This window comes from Hyla sarda, chromosome 2, assembly GCF_029499605.1.
Source record: "Hyla sarda isolate aHylSar1 chromosome 2, aHylSar1.hap1, whole genome shotgun sequence".
Lineage (NCBI taxonomy): Eukaryota > Metazoa > Chordata > Amphibia > Anura > Hylidae > Hyla > Hyla sarda.
In genome coordinates this window covers 131,950,508-131,970,711 of record NC_079190.1, presented here as the reverse complement: position 1 = coordinate 131,970,711, position 20,204 = coordinate 131,950,508, and the positions used below count along the sequence as shown (strand labels likewise).

At 40.9% G+C, this 20,204-nt stretch overlaps 1 protein-coding gene and 1 long non-coding RNA gene across 2 annotated transcripts in view; both read left to right on the top strand.

The window, feature by feature from the left end:
• DIAPH3 (diaphanous related formin 3) overlaps positions 1-20,204 on the top strand; it is an 882,879-nt gene that overhangs the window by 711,289 nt on the left and 151,386 nt on the right. The window lies entirely within an intron of this gene.
• The window catches only part of LOC130355407 (uncharacterized), a 59,939-nt gene continuing 44,797 nt past the window's right edge, over positions 5,063-20,204 (top strand). Inside the window, exon 1 of the long non-coding RNA XR_008888512.1 lies at positions 5,063-5,179. This is a non-coding gene — a long non-coding RNA (uncharacterized LOC130355407). The remainder of the gene's footprint in view (positions 5,180-20,204) is intronic.

The window sequence follows — 20,204 nt, the reverse complement described above, 5'->3', positions numbered from 1 at the left end:
TATTTATCAAGGCCGTGCGAATATTTGATGAATAGGTTGCATGTAAGCAAAAGTAAGTTTAAAAAAAATTGTCATATAAAAGCCATATGTTTGAAAAGAATGATAAATCTCCCTCCAGATGATTGAAATAATTATTTTACCAAGAAATGCTGTGCTTGGTAGAAGCTGAATATAGCAGGTGTTTATAGCAGCCCTTTTATTTTTTATGCCTGTAGTTTCCAACCTTTGACTCTCTAGCTTGGTGGGAAATTACAACTTCTATGAAGCCCTGACAGCCTCCTTATGCAAGGTCAGGCTTTAAGTTGTAGTTTTACAAAGGTGGAAGAGCTACAGGTACTGTTACTGTAAAAGACCTGTATTCTGCTAACAACTCCTGCCATATGTACATTGGGAACCTAAAACTCCCTGCTAAATTAAATATAGATACGGTATTTTGTGATTGTTTTCATCACAATTGTTTAGTCTTGAGAAGAGACATTTAAGGGGGGGTATGATAAACGTATATAAGTATATTAATGGCTCATACAAAAAATATGGAGAAAAACTGTTCCAGGTTAAACCCCCCCAAAGGACGAGGGGGCACTCCCTCTGTCTGGAGAAGAAAAAGTTTAGTCTCAAGGGGCGACACGCCTTCTTTACCATGAGAACTGTGAACTTATGGAACAGTCTACCTCAGGAACTGGTCACAGCAGGAAAAATTAAAAGCTTTAAAACAGGATTAGATACATTCCTGGAACAAAATAACATTAATGCTTATGAAGAAATATAAAATCCCATCCCTTCCCCAATATCGCGCCACACCCCTACCCTTTAATTCCCTGGTTGAACTTGATGGACATATGTCTTTTTTCGACCTTACTAACTATGTAACTATGTAACACCTGCGTTCAGATGATGGCAACGTTTTATCACAATAAATACATGAGATACAGGCTTGAGCAATCGACCGCCTATAACACTGATCAATGCAAAGCTATGGGATCAGGGATGTGTAAAAAGATCAGTGTCATTTAACCCCTTCCCTAATAAAAGTTTGAATCACCCCAAAAAACTTAATAAACAGTGTAAATAAAAATAAACATGTGGTATGGCCACTTGCGGAAATGTCCGAATTATAAAAATATTTCGTTAATTAAACCGCACGTTCAATGGCGTATGCGCCAAAAAATTCCAAAGTCCAAAATAGCGTATTTTTGGTCACCTTTTATATCATGAAAAAATGAATAAAAAGTGATCAAAAAGTCAGATCAATACAAAAATGATAAAAATGTCAGATCACGGCGCAAAAAATGAGCTCTCATACTGCCCCGTACGTGGAAAAATAAAAAAGTTATAGGGGTCAGAAGAAGATAATTATCCTGCATGTAGTTATGATTTTTTTCATAAGTACGACAAAATCAAGCCTATATAAGTAGGGTGTCCTTTTAACCGTATGGACCTAAAGAATAAAGATCAGGTGTCATTTTTACGGAAAAATGCACTGCGTAGAAACGCAAGCCCCCAAAAGTTACAAAATGGCATTTCTTCTTAAATGTTGTCGCACAGTGAATTTTTTTTCCGTTTCGCCGTGGATTTTTTAAAAAAATGACTGTCACTGCAAAGTAGAATTGGTGGCGCAAAAAATAAGCCATCATATGGAAAATAGAAAGTGTTATGATTTTTAGAAAGTGATAGGGAAAAAATTAAAATGCAAAAACGGAAAAATCCTGCGTTCTAAAGTGGTTATCCAGGAACAAAAAAACAGCTGCTTTCTTTCAAAAAACCCTCCCTGTCTGTCTCCAGGTTGGGTAAAGCCCAGCTCCTTTTAAAGGGGTACTCCGCCCCTAGACATCTTATCCCCTATCCAAAGGATAGGGGATAAGATGTTAGGTTGCCGCGGTCCTGCTGCTGGGGACCCCGGGGATCGCTGCTGCAGCACCCCGCTATCATTACTGCACAGCGCGAGATCGCTCTGCACGTAATGACGTGCAATACAGGGGCCGGAGCATCGTTACGTCACGGCTCTGCCCCTCATGACGTCACGGCCCGCCCCGTCAATAAAAGCCTATGGGAGGGGGCGTGGCGGTCGTCACGCCCCCTGCCATAGACTTGCATTAAGGGGACGGGCCGTGATGTCATGAGGGGCGGAGCCATGATGTCACGCTGCTCCGGCCCCTGTATCGCCCGTCATTACGCACAGAGCAAACTCGCTCTGTGCAGTAATGATGGCGGGGTGCCGCAGCGGCGATCTCCGGGGTCCCCAGCAGCGGGACCGCGGCGATCTAACATATTTTATAGGGGATAAGATGCCAGGGACGGAGTACCCCTTTAAGTGAATGGAGCCAAATTGTAAAACCGCACCCAACCTGGAGACAAACGTGGAAAGAAATTAGCTGGGTTTTTCTATTCATGGATTAACCCCTTAATGACAGTCAATTTTGACCTCGAGGACACATTTAATTTCATTTTATTTTTGCATTTTTGTTTATTCCTCATCGCTTTCTAAAAACTATATCTCTTTTATATTTTATATATTTCTATCCACAGACCCATGTGAAGGCTTTTTTTTTTGCATGACCAATTGTACTTTGTAATGACATCACTCATTTTACCATAAAATGTACAGCAAGCTATTTTTAAAGCTGGTGAAATGTTTATGTCATCTACCATTATTAAATTAGACATTGTTTTATTTTATCAAACACATCCTATATATCTGGTTGACAAATGAAAATACATTTTAAAAGGGTTATCCAGGAATAGAAAAAACAGAGCTATTTCTTTCAAAAACCGTTCCCTGTTTGTCTCCAAGTTGTGTGTGGTTCCGCAGCTCAGTTACATTGAAGTAAAAGGAGACAAGTTGTAAAACCACACCAAACCTCGAGACAGACGGGGAGCGTTTTTAAAAGAAATAAGCTGTGTTTTTGTGTTCCTGGATAACCCATTTAAGTTAGTATAAATAGACATTTGCCCATTTTGACAAACAATCTGTCCTTGACGGAAGTGCTTCCCAGAAGACAGAAATTCACCTTTCACCAAGCCAAGACCATTAAGAATTTTGTTGCACCTTTCAGATTACAAGATCCTGCTCAATTGATTAATTGCGATTATAACTTAACCAGCTGCTTTAGATATGAAACAAACAAATGCAAGTGCTGTGCCAATTTGTCCTGCTCCCTGACCTAGGAACGAAAGGGATGCCTGGGACTAAACTGTGCATGTGCAGATGAGCTGACAATGCAGGGCATACAGACACAGCAGGGAGTTCACTCTCATCCACAGCATCAAATATGCTACAGATGCACTACGTGTGACCCTACCCTAAGGGGCAAATTTATTAAATTCTGCACCTAGCACAGATCAGTAAAAATATGCAATTTTTTACACAAACCACATGGTTTACATGTTTTACCTGATGAAGGGCATTGCATAGCCCAGAAATGTGGTGTTTTAATGAGGTTACAATACACATTTTACTCTACTGGACCTGCTGTATGTGCCCTTATCTGTATTTTTATAAAGAAAAAAAAATGAAAAGGAAATGTAAACAACAGTGCTCAAAATCCTAAATGTTAAATGTAACCATAATCACTCCACAAATAGGTATAGTGGCCCATAAGTAGTAAATGTGTACACATATATTAGAAACAGCAGTAATACACGGTATGGGTAACCCTCAAAAAGGCTCCTGTATGTTGTATATGACAGTACTTGTTATGCTGTAATTTGCAGTGATACAGTAATGTCGTACTAGCAGAGATTCTGTGTAGAGTCAGTCCATTCCTGTTAGACAGCGGAGCGTGATGAACCGAGAGAACAGCCCCGGCCGGCAGAATCTCTCTGCGTTCAGTATACGGAATGGAAAAAGAAGCAAAGTCCTGGGATTGTGTGACGTCACAACAGAAGCCTGAATTGACCAAAAAAGTGCCTCCCCCACACTATGGAGGTAGCCGGAGGGCTTACCTCTGCTTCCTTCTATCTGGTCCTTGGCTCTGCATTTAATTGAGCCTGGCTAAACAGGCTCAACCAAATGATCGCAGAGCACACAGATCAATGGGGTTCTGTGGAATGGACGACTTTCCCTGTGGAATCACTCTCATGGCGAAGGCCAACATGCCCAGCAGACACGAAGTTCGAATTTATTTGTAACCTGAGACCTGGAAAACTTAACAATATCTCGGATGCACTTGTCATCCGGTAATCTGGCTACCATCTACTCAGAGTCTAAAACAAGTCCCAGGAACATTAACACCCTGGCTGTACCCTCCACATTTTTAGGGGAAACTGGAGCACCCAGCCAGGGGTCCTGCTGTGGGGGCTCTATTAACAGGAAGTCATCCAGATAATGGATTATGTTGCTGCATCCTGCCACATTTTGCAAGATCCACTGCAAGACACAAGCCAGGTGATCGAAAGCCAGGGACTACTTTTACATCCGAAGGTCAATTTAATTGCAAAATAATATAAGTCTTGCAATCTAACTCTATACCATTGCCAGAGATCTTTATTCACTGGGAGGAGCTTGAATGCATCCGTTATATTGGCTATTGATAACCATGCTCCCACACCCATAGTTTGAGATGAGCGAACTTATAGTAAATTTGATTTGTCACGAACTTCTCGGCTCGGCAGTTGATGACTTATCCTGCATAAATAAGTTCAGCTTTCAGGTTCTCCGGTGGGCTGGAAAAGGTGACGGAAGTGACGAGACGAGTGAGCTCACTTGCAGCAACACAGAGAAAATACCGCATAACACAACACCTGAGGTATCGTAAGGGGAGGGTGTATTTGGGGACACCAGCCCCTCCCACAAATACAGCCCTATGGGCTTAAGGACAAATGAGATTAGAACCACCATCACAGCTGGCTCAATGTGCAGTGATTATGGATGAATGAACTAGTAAAGATTTCAGCAGAAACACTATAAAGCAGCAGAACCCGTGGCAGCCTGACAGCCCTGATGACGGAAAGCGATCTTTCCGTAGCACGTAGGCACTCTTTTGTCAATTCAGGCTTCTGTTGTGACATCACACAATCCCGGAACTTTGCTGCTTTTTCCATTCTGTATACTGAACGCAGAGAGTTGAGATGCTGTCGACCAGGGCTGTTCTCTCAGTTACAAGTTCATCTTGCTCCGCTGTCTAACAGGAACAGACTGACTCTACAGGATCTCCGCTAGTACGTCATTACTGAATTACAGGTACCATTGCTAATTACAGCATAACAATCACTGTCATATACAACATACAGGAGCCTTTTTGAGGGTTACCCATACCGTGTATTGCTGCTGTTTCTAATATATGTGCACACATTTACTACTTATGGGACACTATACCTATATGTGGGAGTGTTTATTGTTACATTTAGGATTTTGAGCGCCGTTGTATCCATTTACTTTTCAGTTTTTTCTTCTGTACATTAATGGTTCTGCAGGGATCCATTTGATATACAACTAGGCAGCTTTTTTGTAAACTCCATAGTGCCGGTGAAATATATATATATATATATATATATATATATATATATTTTTTTTTTTTTTAGAGACTATCAGACCATTTGGGCCACATCTGATTGCTGTATTACTGCTAAAATTAGACTAGACGATATTAGATATGATCAGATTTATCAAACAGCCACAGAGAGTGATTATAATAAATCTAGCCCATTCTTAGACTCCCTAGTCTACGTCCGGTGATCGTTTCTGTTGGTCCTTTCAGTACAGATGGACCAATAGCAGGGATCTGGTGGGGTCTCCTCCTTCCCTTTCTCTTCCGTTGCTTCACACATCAGAGGAGGCCACCAGTAGCACTCAGGATCGGAACTGCACTCCAATCCTGAGTTAACACTGTAGACGCTGCAGTCACTGTGATAAAAAGTATAGAAATTTGGTATCTCCATAACCGTATCAACCTGCAGAGTAAAGTTAACATGTCATTTATACCATATGACGAATGACCTAAAAAAAATGTATAAAAAACAACTGCAGAATGGATTTTTTTTAATGTATACTGCCTCATAAATAAAAAAAATAAATAAATGAGTACCCCAAACTGGTACCAATGAAAGCATCAACTTGTCTCCCAAAAATATTTTTGCACCCCAAGGCCTCTGCGACTTTATATGATGCCAACAAAATATCCTAAACTAAAAGGAGTCCCCAAAAACCACACAGCACGCCTTCATGTCTGAGGCCTGTGTGAGAGACACATATGGGATATTTCTAAATATGTCAGAATTCAGGGAATACATCTTGAGTTGTATTTCTTTGTCAACACCTACTGTGTTGCAGAATTTATTTTTTATTTATTTTATATTCAGCCTCCACTTTGCTTTCATTTCTGTGAAATGCCTAAATGGTTAATGAACTTCTTTAATGTCATTCTGACTACTTTAAGGGGTGCAGTACGTATTTCAGTACGTACCTGTCAGACAGTAATGGACATGCTTAGGAAGGATCTGCGCTTGTCTTGGTCTAAATGTCTATGTTGTGAGATTACCATAACACTGTGGCCAGCTTTCTGTGAACTTGTATTTCCTGTTTTTAGTTTTCTTGTTTTCCTACAAATCCCATGATACAATTTTCCTCCTTCCCACACATCAGCCACCTCACCCATTGAAACATAAATGAGCTGGAGAGCTGTGGTTTTCAATTGGAGTGCCTCCAGCTGTTGCATTAGTTGCAGATTGCTCTCTCCACCCATTGAAGCAGACAAGCTCCCTGTCATCAGCTGACTAGTGAGTCAGGTCTCGGCCGCATTGCAAGCTGGGAACATTCTGAGACAACAGTCATTTTGTATGCTGTTAAAAATAAATATTGGGGTGAAAATCGCATAAGAATTGTGAGAAAACCGTTACACACAGGTATAGACACTATATTATGAACTACACTAACTTTACAGCCCCTGTAGCATAGTCAAATAAAAAAAATTCCCGGAATACCCCTTTAAGTACTAGAAGGATTAAGATTTTTTTTTAATAGAAGTTATTTACAAATCTGTTTAACTCTCTGTCATCAGTTGATTGAATTTTTTTTTCCAGTGGAGTACCCCTTTAACCCCTTAACGACGCAGGACGTATATTTACGTCCTGCGCCGGCTCCCGCTATATGAAGCGGGATCGCGCCGCGATCGCTCATCAACGGCCGGGACCTGCGGCTAATACCACACATCGCCGATCGCGGCGATGTGCGTTATTAACCCTTTAGAAGCGGCGGTCAAAGCTGACCGCCGCTGTGAAAGTGACCCGGCTGCTCAGACACCGCGGCGTCCCGAACAGCTGACAGGACACCGGGAGGGCCCTTACCTGCCTCCTCGGTGTCCGATCGACAAATGACTGCTCCGTGCCTGAGATCCAGGCAGGAGCAGTCAAGCGCCGATAATGCTGATCACAGGCGTGTTAATACACGCCTGTGATCAGGATGAGAGATCAGTGTGTGCAGTGTTATAGGTCCCTATGGGACCTATAACACTGCAAAAAAAATGTAAAAAAAAGTGTTAATAAAGGTCATTTAACCCCTTCCCTAATAAAAGTTTAAATCACCCCCCTTTTCCCATAAAAAAAATAACAGTGTAAAAAAAATTTAAATAAACATATGTGGTATCGCCGCATGCGTAAATGTCCGAACTATTAAAATATATCATTAATTAAACTGCACGGTCAATGGCGTACGGGTAAAAAAATTCCAAAGTCCAAAAAAAGCGTATTTTGCTCACTTTTTATACCATTAAAAAATGAATAAAAAGTGATCAAAAAGTCCGATCAAAACAAATATCATACCGATAAAAACTTCAGATCACGGCACAAAAAATGAGTCCTCATACCACCCTGTATGTGGAAAAATAAAAAAGTTATAGGGGTCAGAAGATGACATTTTTAAACGTATACATTTTCCTGCATGTAGTTATGATTTTTTCCAGAAGTACGACAAAATCAAACCTATATAAGTAGGGTATCATTTTAACCGTATGGACCTACAGAATAATGATAAGGTGTAATTTTTACTGAAATATTCACTGCGTAGAAACGGAAGCCCCCAAAAGTTACAAAATGCCGTTTTTTCTTCGATTTTGTCACACAATGATTTTTTTTTCCGTTTTGCCGTGCATTTTTGGGTTAAATGACTAATGTCAATGCAAAGTAGAATTGGCGACGCAAAAAATAAGCCATAATATGGATTTTTTGGTGGAAAATGGAAAGGGTTATGATTTTTAAAAGGTAAGGAGGAAAAAACGAAAGTGCAAAAACGGAAAAACCCTGAGTCCTTAAGGGGTTAAAAGGTTAGTCCAGGGGAAATAAAATAACATTTGCTGTATGGTTAAGGGTGGTTTAAAAATAAAACTCTGGCTATACACTCCTCCCCCAATCCCCCTCTACTGCCACACCGATACTTCAAGCCCTCTGCTGGTCTCTGCTTCTTCAGGGGTTCATGTGATGTCACTGACAGAGCTGTAAATATGTGTTGTTTTTTGTTATCTATCCACTGCAAAATTGTGCTGCCCTCCATCACAGAGTTCTTCTTTAACATTTACTTTATAGGGTTATTATTATGGCCACCTAATGTAATATCTGTTGTTGTTTTTTTTTTGCTGAGGGGTTCAAGTATTTATGTTTATCAGTCTGCAATTCAGCACATGTTGATGTCAATATATTTTATGTTTTATTAAAAACAAACAAAAAACAAAAAAAAATGCCTGCAGCAATGCCCAAGATGCAACCCTTACTGCTATTCCCACATGTTCTTGCAGCACAAAGATGTTTTCTATTCAGGTTACAAAGAGATTTACTAAGAACTTCTCTACTGCTAAAGCCTATGGAGACAAGTCTTTGAAGTCCAAGTAAACAGAGACACCCACCAGCCAGCCGTGTTAAGTCTATTTTTACATCAACATCACACTTAGCAAACTGCAAGCAGGAAAAATGGTTCACTAAGCAGAACTGTAAATAGTTTGTAGGGTGGACCCTCAATTTACAAAACTAATTGATTCCAAGTTAACAATTTGAAGTTTTAGCTATTATATCTCGAGACCATATCTCTATGAAAAACTAGCAATTGATTCTGGAGCCCCTAAAGTAAATTCAAAATAGAAACATAGAATGTGTCGGCAGATAAGAACCGTTTGGCCCATCTAGTCTGCCCAATAATCTGAATACTATGAATAGTCCCTGGCCCTATCTTATATGAAGGATAGCCTTATGCTTATCCCATGCATGTTTAAACTCCTTCACTGTATTTGCAGCGACCACTTCTGAAGGAAGAATGAAAATTAAACAAAAATAACAATGTAAATAATACAGATGCAAGTCCATACTTATTAAAGTCAGAAATAGTTGCTAGGAGCTATGTATCACACTTTACATAGAGGGCAGGATCCTGAACAGAACTCACAAATTGCCAGAAAAATAAAATGAAGCTGCTCTCACCTGGTGTGCAGAGAAGCAACTCTAGTGCAGGTAAAGAGCAGTGCAATCGGTGATGTATTTAGGTTGTGTGCTGCCCTAGGCCTGATAAAACTCATGCACCCTTGTCAACTTAATTTGTCCAACCCTTCTTATCAAGACCATACCACGGATGTAAATGTACGTCCTGATGCGGAGGTACTTAGCGCACCAGGACATACATTTACCTCCTGTGTATGACCACGAGCATCGGAGTGGTGTTCACGTCATACACTGCAGGTCCCGGCTGCTGATAGCAGCCGCCGTTAATGGCCGACATCCGCGATCGCGCGGATGTCCGCCATTAACCCCTCAGATGCCATGATCAATACAGATCACGGCATCTGCGGCAATGCGCATGTTAAAATAGATGATCGGATTGCGCGCAGCGCTGCCGCAGGGATCCGATCCCCTGTAATGACGGCCGGAGGTCCCCTCACCTACCTGCGGCCGTCTCCTTGGGTCTTCTGCTCTGGTCTGAGATCGAGCAGACCAGAGCAGAAGATAGCCGATAATACTGATCAGTGCTATGCCCTATGCATAGCACTGAACAGTATTAGCAATCAACTGATTGCTATTGATAGTTCCCTTATGGGGACATAAAAATTGTAAAAAAAAAAAAAAAGTTGAAAAATGTAAAAATAAAAAGTTAAAAAAAGGGAAAAATCCCTTCCCCCCAATAAAAACGAAAATTGTCCCTTTTTCCTATTTTAAACCCAAAAAGCTTCATTTTTTTTTTGAATAAACATATTTGGTATCACCGCATGCGTAAATGTCCAACTATCAAAACACTGTACGGGATCATTAACATTATATTTTGATAGTTTGGACATTTTATTAAAAATAAATAAATAAAAAGTGATCTAAAAGCTTTATATCAATAAAGTGGTATCAATAAAAGGTACAGATGATGGCACAAAAAAGGAGCCCTCATACCACCCCATATACGGAAAAATGAAAAAGTTATAGGTGGTCAAATAGGGCAATTTTATATTACTGATTTTGTACAAAAATTTTAGATTTCTTTTTTAAGCTGTACAAAAATAGAAAAGTATCTAGCCATGGGTATCATTTTAATTGTATTGACCCACAGAATAAAGAACACATAATTTTTACCGTAAAGTGTACAGTGTGAAAACTAAACCAAAATTGAGGTTTTCATGCATGGAAATATGAAAGAGTTATGGATTTTAGAAGGCGAGGAGGAAAAAACACAAAAATAATTGGCCTGGTCCTTAAGGTCAAAATGGGCTTGGTCCTTGAGAGGTTTAGACTCAACCTTTCCTCTGTAAACTCTGCCCTTACTCTTTTGGCTCCACTTTTCCTCTCTGTGCTCTACCCTTCTCTCTTTTTGTATTAACCACGAATACAGAGTGCCTATTTGTATACTTTCTTGAGTGGGTTGTCCAAAGTCTGTGAAATACACTAAAGATAAAAAAATAAAATAAAAAAGAGATAATCCTGTTCCCAGTTGCCACTCTCTGCCCTAGGTCTGGGCCTTGTTGGCATAGTTAAACATACAGGGCTGGGTAAAGTACTGCACTGTACTGCAGGGTGGTGTGACAAGACAGCTAAGCGGTGCATGTCCTTAACCCCTTAAGAATCGGGGGTTTTTCCGTTTTTGCATTTTCGTTTTTTGCTCCTTGCCTTTAAAAAATCATAACTCTTTCAATTTTGCACCTAAAAATCCATATGATGGCTTATTTTTTGCGCCACCAATTCTACTTTGTAATGACGTCAGTCATTTTGCCCAAAAATCTACGGTGAAACGGAAAAAAAAATCATTGTGCGACAAAATTGAAAAAAAACCTGCAGTTTTGTAACTTTTGGGGGCTTCCGTTTCTACGTAGTACATTTTTCGGTAAAAATGACACCTTATCTTTATTCTGTAGGTCCATACGAATAAAATGTTACCCTACTTATATAGGTTTGATTTTGTCGGACTTCTGGAAAAAATCATAACTACATGCAGGAAAAATAATACGTTTAAAATTGTCATCTTCTGACCCCTATAACTTTTTTTTATTTTTCCGTGTATGGGGCGGTATGAGGGCTCATTTTTTGCGCCGTGATCTGAAGTTTTTATCGGTACCATTTTTGCATTGATGGGACTTATTGATCGCTTTTTATTCATTTTTAAATGATATAAAAAGTGACCAAAAATGCACTATTTTGGACTTTGGAATTTTTTTGTGCGCACGCCATTGACCGAGCGGTTTAATTAATGATATATTTTTATAATTCGGACATTTCCGCACGCGGTGATACCACATATGTTTATTTTTATTTTTATTTACACTGTTTTTTTTTTTATTGGAAAAGGGTCTTTATTCACTTTTTGTTTCACTTTTTTTTTGCAGTGTTATAGGTCCCATAGGGACCTATAACACTGCACACACTGATCATCTATGCTGATCACTGGTTTCTCATAAGAAACCAGTGATCAACGATTCTGCCGCATGACTGCTCAGGCCTGGATCTCAGGCACTGAGCAGTCATTCGGCGATCGGACAGCGAGGAGGCAGGTAGGGGCCCTCCCGCTGTCCTGTCGGCTGTTCGGGATGCCACGATTAGCCGCGGCTATCCCGAACAGCCCGACTGAGCTAGCCGGCCACTTTCGGTTTCACTTTAAGCCGCGCGGCTCAGCTCTGAGCGCGTGGCTAAAGGGTTAATAGCGCGCGGCGCCGCTTCACTATGACGCCGGGCCCGCCGCGATATGACGCGGGGTTACTGTGTAACCCCGTGTTATATCAGGAGAGCAGGACCAAGGGCGTACCTGTACGCCCTTGGTCCTTAAGAGGTTAAAGGGGTTATCCAGAAAAAAACTTTTTTTATATATCAACTGGCTCCAGAAATTTAAACAGATTTGTAAATTACTTCAATTAAAAAATCTTAATCCTTTCAGTACTTATGAGCTTCTGAAGTTAAGGTTGTTCTTTTCTGTCTAAGTGCTCTCTGATGACACGTGTCTCGGGAACCACCCAGTTTAGAAGAGGTTTGCTATGGGGATTTGCTTCTAAACTGGGCAGTTCCCGAGACACGTGTCATCAGAGAGCACTTAGACAGAAAAGAACAACCTTAACTTCTGAAGCTCATAAGTACTGAAAGGATTAAGATTTTTTAATTGAAGTAATTTACAAATCTGTTTAACTTTCTGGAGCCAGTTGATATATAAAAAAGTTTTTTGCTGGATAACCCCTTTAAAGGAAAACTGTCAGATATTTTCTCCCACACTATCCACAGTACTTGTGGATAGTGCAGGAGACTCTCATTAAAATGAGCCCTACCTTGCCCGGATCCGCCCGGCCGTTCGCCCGCATTTGTACTTTTATTCTATGTGTATATCTTACTGTAACTGGCACAAGCAGGGCTTCTGCACTGACGTCAGCGCTGCTTATGAATATTCATACCCCTCCCTCCAGTTCTCTCTCTCTTCGCAGCTCCTAACTGGAGGGAGGGGGATGAATATTCATAAGGGGCGCTGACGTCAGTGCAGAAGCCTCGCCCAGCAGTACTGGTGGATAGTGCTGGAGAAAATATCTGACAGTTTTCCTTTAAAGGGGATAAAATGTCCAATCGCGGGGGTCCCACCTCTGGGGACCCCCGCCATCTCCGCTGCAGCAACCCCAACATCCAAAGCATGGAGCGAACTTTGCTCCGTGCCGGGTGACTGGTGATGCAGGGCAGAGGCTCGTGACATCACACCCCCCCCCCCTCCATAGACTTGCATTAAGGGGCCGCAGTCGTGACACCACGAGCCTACAGCGCTGCAACCGTCGCTCTAAACGAATGCTGGGTGCAGCAGGGTCCCACCCCTGGATTCCCGACGCTGGATAGGGGATAAGATGTTTATGGGCGGATTAGCCCTTTAAGAAGTAGGGGTGTTTTACAAGAAAAATGTCCATTCTGGTCAAATCAAGCCATTAAAGGGGTATTCCAGGGAAAAATATTTTTTTTATATATCAACTGGCTCCAGAAAGTTAAAGGGGTACACCGCTGCTCGGTGTTTGGAACAAACTGTTCCGAATGCTGGAGCCGGCATCGTTAGATCGTGGTAACATAGCCCTGCCCCTTCATCACATCACGCCCCACCCCCTCAATGTAAGTCTATGGGAGGGGGTGTTCCAAATGCTAGCAGCGGAGTACCCCTTTAAACAGATTTGTAAATTACTTCTATTAAAAAATCTTAATCCTTCCAATGATTATCAGTTGCTGAAGTTAAGTTGTTCTTTTCTTTCTGGCAACAGTGCTCTCTGCTGACACCTCTGTCTGTCTCAGGAACTGTACAGAGTAGAAGAGGTTTGCTATGGGGATTTTCTTCTACTCTGGACAGTTCCTGAGACAGGTGTCCTCAGAGAGCACTTAGACAGAAAAGAACAACTCAACTTCAGCAGCTCGTACTTAAAGGATTAAGATTTTTTTAATAAAGTAATTCACAAATCTGTTTAACCCCTTAAGGATGCAGGGTTTTTCAGTTTTTCCATTTTCATTTTTTCCTCATCACCTTCTAAAAATCATAACGCTTTCAATTTTGTGCATAAAATTCCATATGATGGATTATTTTTTGCGCCACCAATTCTATTTTGCAGTGACCTTAGTAATTTTACCAAAATATCCACGGTGAAACACAAAAAAATCCATTGTGCGGCAAAATTGATGAAAAAAATGTCATTTTGTAACTTTTTGGGACTTTACAAGAAAAATGTGCATTCTGGTCAAATCAAGCCATTAAAGGGGTATTCCAGGGAAAAATATTTTTTTATATATCAACTGGCTCAAGAAAGCTAAAGGGGTACACCGCTGCTCAGTGTTTAGAACTGTTCTGGTCAAATCACAGTAAGTGAATGATATAGTATATACTAGTTAGGTACTAGTATATACAATATCATTCACTTACTGTACCATTTCACTACCATTGTCCTCTATTCATTTTTACAAACCTCATCCATATTTCAGAACCTATGTACATTGTTCCAGTATGATGAAGCACTACTAATCTTAAGGTAGGACATCACCTCTGTTTTTTTTCTATTGTCGTTCTACCCAGCTATTTCCGAGCGCGTGCTCCTATTATATTTATATTTTATTACTTATTTTTGTACGCCGTACAGGAAAACGTACTGGAGTAAACGCAGAAGGGTTTATTAGCCCTCAGTCTCCACCAGCGCGAGTGATACATTTATTTTATTATAATTTACAAATCTGTTTAACTTTCTGGCACCAGTTCATTAAAAAAATTATAAAATTCCACCGGAGTACCCCTTTAATATTAGTAGGTTATAAATCCATAGTGAATATTGTTCCTCAGTTTCTATTGGTAATAAGAGAATACTCAGTAGGAACATCTCTTGGCTGTTGAAATAGAGAATTTTTTTCAAGATCAGAATGTTAGGTGCAGAAATGAATAATTCATTTAAGGCATTAGACTAGGTGAGACCAGTAGTGAATAAATGAATCAAGCTGTCTATAGCGATAGCTTTCAAAATTCTACAATTTATATTAAGGAAATGTATCTTGAGATGAGTTAGGATTGGTGGAGCAGTGTGAAAAATAGTGGCAGAGTGCATTCTTTGTTAGAAAGGCCGTGAGGCTTCCATACATATGTATATGACTCTTTGAAGAAGACATTGGGAGACAGATGTGTCAAGATGCAATCGAGGTTTAAAAATGTCACTAGCTATTACATCTAAAATAAAAGGTAGCGTATGAATATTAACATACCTGGGCATGGCACGTGTTTTAGCCATGTTTTCATTAATATGCTAAAACATTAAGTAAGTGATGAGATGGAAGGAGTACGTAGGGTGACATATTCCAGTGGGAGTTTCTGTCACATTTTTAGTCTGCCGGCATACTTTTGTCCCCATCTCAAGGTGATGTCATGGGATGTTGTCACTGCTCGAAAGGCAAATACATGTCGTTGCTCAAAATATGTCTAAGGCATTCTGTATAATTTAATTTAAAAAAAAAAATCACTGTATATTGAGTGATAAGTGCAGTATTTTTGCAACAGGCTTTTCAGAATCAATTTTTACCCATAATATTATTCTATGTGCGTGCCAGTGCTCAAGAATATGGAGCATGCTGAGAATATATAGGAAATAATGCCTCTGCATTAGCTATACCACTTTTTGCTCAGATTTTCTTGACATAACAGGTCACAGAGGTCTAAGGCCATTTCTCATTTAAGTTTTTGCTCTCACTCTCTCGGTCTCTCACTCTCTCGGTCTCTCACTCTCTATGTCTCTCTCTCACTCTCTCTGTCTCTCTCTCTCTCTCTCTGACTCTCTCTCTCACTCTCTCTGTCTCTCTCTCTGTCTCTCTCTCTCACGTTCTCTCTCACTCTCTGTCTCTCTCTCTCTCACTCTCTGTCTCTCTCTCTCTCACTCTCTGTCTCTCTCTCTCTCTCTCTCTGTCTCTCTCTCTCACTCTCTCTGTCCCTCACTCTCTGTCTGTCCCTCACTCTCTCTGTCCCTCACTCTCTCTGTCCCTCACTCTCTCTGTCTCTCACTCACTCTGTCTCTCTCTCACTCTGTCTCTCTCACTCTGTCTCTCTCTCTCTCTCTGTCTCTCTCTCACTCTGTCTCTCTCTCACTCTCTGTCTCTCTCACTCTCTGTCTCTCTCTGTCTCTCTCTCACTCTGTCTCTCTCACTCTCTCTGTCTCTCTCACTCTCTCTGTCTCTCTCTCACTCTCTCTGTCTCTCTCTCACTCTCTCTGTCTCTCTCTCACTCTCTCTGTCTCTCTCTCACTCTCTCTGTCTCTCACTCACTCTCTCTGTCTCACTCTCTCTGTCTCTCTCTCACTCTCTCTGTCTCTCTCTCACTCTCTCTGTCTCTCTCTCACTCTCTCTGTCTCTCTCTCACTCTCTCTCACTCTGTCTCTCTCTCTCTCACTCTCTCTGTCTCTCTCTCACTCTCTCTCTCTGTCTCTCTCTCACTCTCTCTCTGTCTCTCTCTCACTCTCTCTGTCTCTCTCTCACTCTCTCTGTCTCTCTCACTCTCTCTGTCTCTCACTCTCTCTGTCTCTCACTCTCACTCTGTCTGTCCCTCACTCTCTGTCTGTCCCTCACTCTCTGTCTCTCTCTCACTCTCTGTCTGTCCCTCACTCTCTGTCTCTCTCTCACTCTCTGTCTCTCTCTCACTCTCTGTCTCTCTCTCACTCTGTCTCTCTCTCACTCTCTGTCTCTCTCTCACTCTCTGTCTCTCTCTCACTCTCTGTCTCTCACTCTCTGTCTCTCACTCTCTCTGTCTCTCACTCTCTCTGTCTCTCTCTCACTCTCTCTGTCTCTCTCTCACTCTCTCTGTCTCTCTCTCACTCTCTCTGTCTCTCTCACTCTCTCTGTCTCTCTCACTCTCTCTGTCTCTCTCTCACTCTCTCTGTCTCTCTCTCACTCTCTCTGTCTCTCTCTCTCTCTCTCTCTCTCTCTCTCTCTCTCTCTCATCTTCAGAACTCAAAACCTTACTATAGAATAGGTGGTAAAATTCTGATCATGGATGTCTGTCTATAGTAAGCTGTCTTCAGCAGTCCCATGGACTTTGAATAGAGTGCATGCTTAACTTCTGCTCCATTTAAATGGGGACAACAGACCCCCATTCTCGTGATCACTGGGGGTCCCAGTGGTTTTACTCAACCTATTTAGACACTGATCACTTATGTTTGACCATTTTTGTAATGAGATAATTAAAGGGATAACACAAGTATTTGAGCAACTTTGACTGATGCCGCAGCAGTCTGAAGGTATGTTAACACGATGGAATTTCCGTGCTGAATTCTGCAAGGAGATTTTGCAGCAGCAGAGTCCAATTGATATTAATGGGATTCTGCTGTGCTGTGGACACAGTAGAATTTCTGATTCTGGAGTCTGCACAAAGAATAGACATGTCTATTCTTTCTGTGGAGTCCACACGGAAATGCAATGCTATCTATGAGATGGCACATTCCCGAGCTGTCCTAGTGTCTGCATGTTCTTCTGTCGCTCCGTTGTCAGTTGAATGTCCGCACGGAAATTTTTAGTGCAGACATTCAACCCTGTGAACATAGTCTAATACTGATGACCTATGTTGAGACCCCTTTAACAATTTAACACAGTGAGGCAGTACTCTGCCTCCTTTGCACAGAGCTGCATAATAGAACTACAAGCATGAAAACCTATAACTAATGAACAGTCTATCAGTTTTTCTTTAACATAATTCATGCAAAAAATGGAAGAAATCATTAAACAAAGGAACATGAGTTGACCATTTATTCTGCAAGAAAAGCAGGTTTAAATGATAAAAATGTCCTTTGCTGTGTAAGGGTGATCCATATGACATCACCACCATCCTGTAAATGGCTTCATTAAGTGATTTCACTGTGAATAAACAAGTGACACTTTTAGAAAGTTAATTTTAAATGTGAGATTTCCATTTTCTAATATTTTAAAGTAATTATATAGTTGCTAAACGCACTGTGCAGTGATATGCATTTCTGACAAGTTCTAACTTTTAATTTAATTAATCTACCATTTCATGAGCAAAAATTTCTTGCATATTTCAAATGTAATGGAAAAAATAATTTAACTTATAACCTTTTTATGTATTAATGCACACTTCATTCATTATCATGACATTGAGTTGGTGATGAGATTTTACTAAATAAAATGGTAATTCTGCCAAAAATTGTAATTCAGGTTAAGGCAAGTTCAACGACTACATTAGCACCTCATGATCCATAAAAGACCACAGTTTATCTGCCATATACAACTTTGCTAGTTTGTGCAAACAAAAGGACAATTTACATTCAATTACCATGAGAAAATTGAGTTCAATAACATTTTGTAGGGAAACGGTTTCGTTTTGGTTGAAATATGTGCAACATTTTAGCTGAAGGATTCCTTTTGTAAATAATGAATCTGACTTGCAACTCTTGTTGCAAAACAGTGGCCCCTCAACAATATTAAAGGGGTTATCCAGGAAAAAAACTTTTTTTTTAGATATCAACTGGCTCCAGAAAGTTAAACAGATTTGTAAATTACTTCTATTAAAAAATCTTAATCCTTTCAGTACTTATGAGCTTCTGAAGTTAAGGTTGTTCTTTTCTGTCTAAGTACTCTCTGATGACACGTGTCTCAGGAAACGCCCAGTTTAGAAGCAAATCCCCATAGCAAACCTCTTCTAAACTGCGCGGTTTCCGAGACACGTGTCATCAGAGAGCACTTAGACAGAAAAGAACAACCTTAACTTCAGAAGCTCATAAGTAATGAAAGGATTAAGATTTTTTAATAGAAGTAATGTACAAATCTGTTTAACTTTCTGGAGCAAGTTGATATATAAAAAAAAGTTTTTTCCTGGAATACCCCTTTAATTTGTTCTGGGACTACCATCGTATGTTGATAGTTTATGGTGATATACCATCTTAAACTGGTAAATGGTTCCAAAGCCCCTAAAATGTCATCCTAAATGAGGGGAAACAAGGAGGATTAAAGAAAGAGAAGCACAAAAATCTACAAGTATGTGAGCATGCTAAGGCTTTGTTCTTGGCCTTTTGGTACTGATGAGATCCGATCAATCAGAAGGCAAGGAAGCTCTGCATTTTATTTAAAGGGGTAGTCCAATATTAATTTATTTTTTACTATGCTAAAGGGGCTGTAAAGTTAGTGTAGTTCATAATATAGTGTCTGTACCTGTATTCCCCATTACTTATTTTTAACAGCATAAAAAATGTCTCAGGTCTTTGGTTTTCACAGATTTCAATGCATCGAGACGTGACATCACTAGTCAGGTGATGACTGGGAGCCTGTCTGTTTCAATGAGTGGAGTGATTATTAAGTGGAAGAGATTGGCAGGCACCCTGGTTTGAAAACACTGGTCTTTTGAATGGAATGCAACTCATTTGTGTTTCTATGGGTGGAGTGGCTGATGTGTGGAAGGGAGGAAAGTGACCTCAAACTTAAAAGCATGTAAATACCCAGTTCACAAAAAGATAGCCACGTGTTATGGGGATCTCAAATCACAGCCATTTAGCGCCAAGACAAGTGCAGATCCTTCCTAAGCATGTCCATTATTGTCTGGCAGGTACGTACTAAAATCACCTTATGGTGGATAACCCTTTTAAGCCACACTTCTCACTTGGCTGCTTCAGTAGTCAGCAACAAATGATGGTTCAAGGGTGCTTTATTTTATCTAGCATATTGCTGTTTTACCCATAAATCTACTCAAAGCGAGAAAGTGCCATTGTTTTTTTTTATCATTTATTTGTAAATGTGCCCTGCATTTTTAAACTGTTGCATCAGTCTAGAGCAGGGGTCCTCAATCTATGGCCCACCGAGGACATTTATCTGGCCCACTGCTGCCTAAGGACATCCCTGTGTCCAGAAAAATGTTTTGGGGACACAGGGATTCACTCTCGGTGGCCCCGCGTTTACTTTAAAAATGCAAGGACCGCCGGGAGGTCGCGCACGCAGCGAGCAGCGGAGCAGCGAGCAGGACGTGCGCTAGCCAGCTTGGTAAGTGTTACCAGCGGCACGTCAGCTTCGGTGCTCCGACCACCGGTCCCGGGACCTACTGCTATGGCCGGTCCGGAGGAGTGCGGGTCAGAGCACTGAAGTGGGGCAGTACACAGGCATAAAGCCTCCAGCCATAACTGTATGGCAGGAGGCTGTATGTCTGTGGGGGAACATACTGCACCTAATGTGGGGAGCTATACTGCACCTAATGTGGGGAGCTATACTGCACCTAATGTGGGGGAACTATACTGCACCTAATGTGGGGGAACTATACTTCACCTAATGTGGGGAGCTACACTGCACCT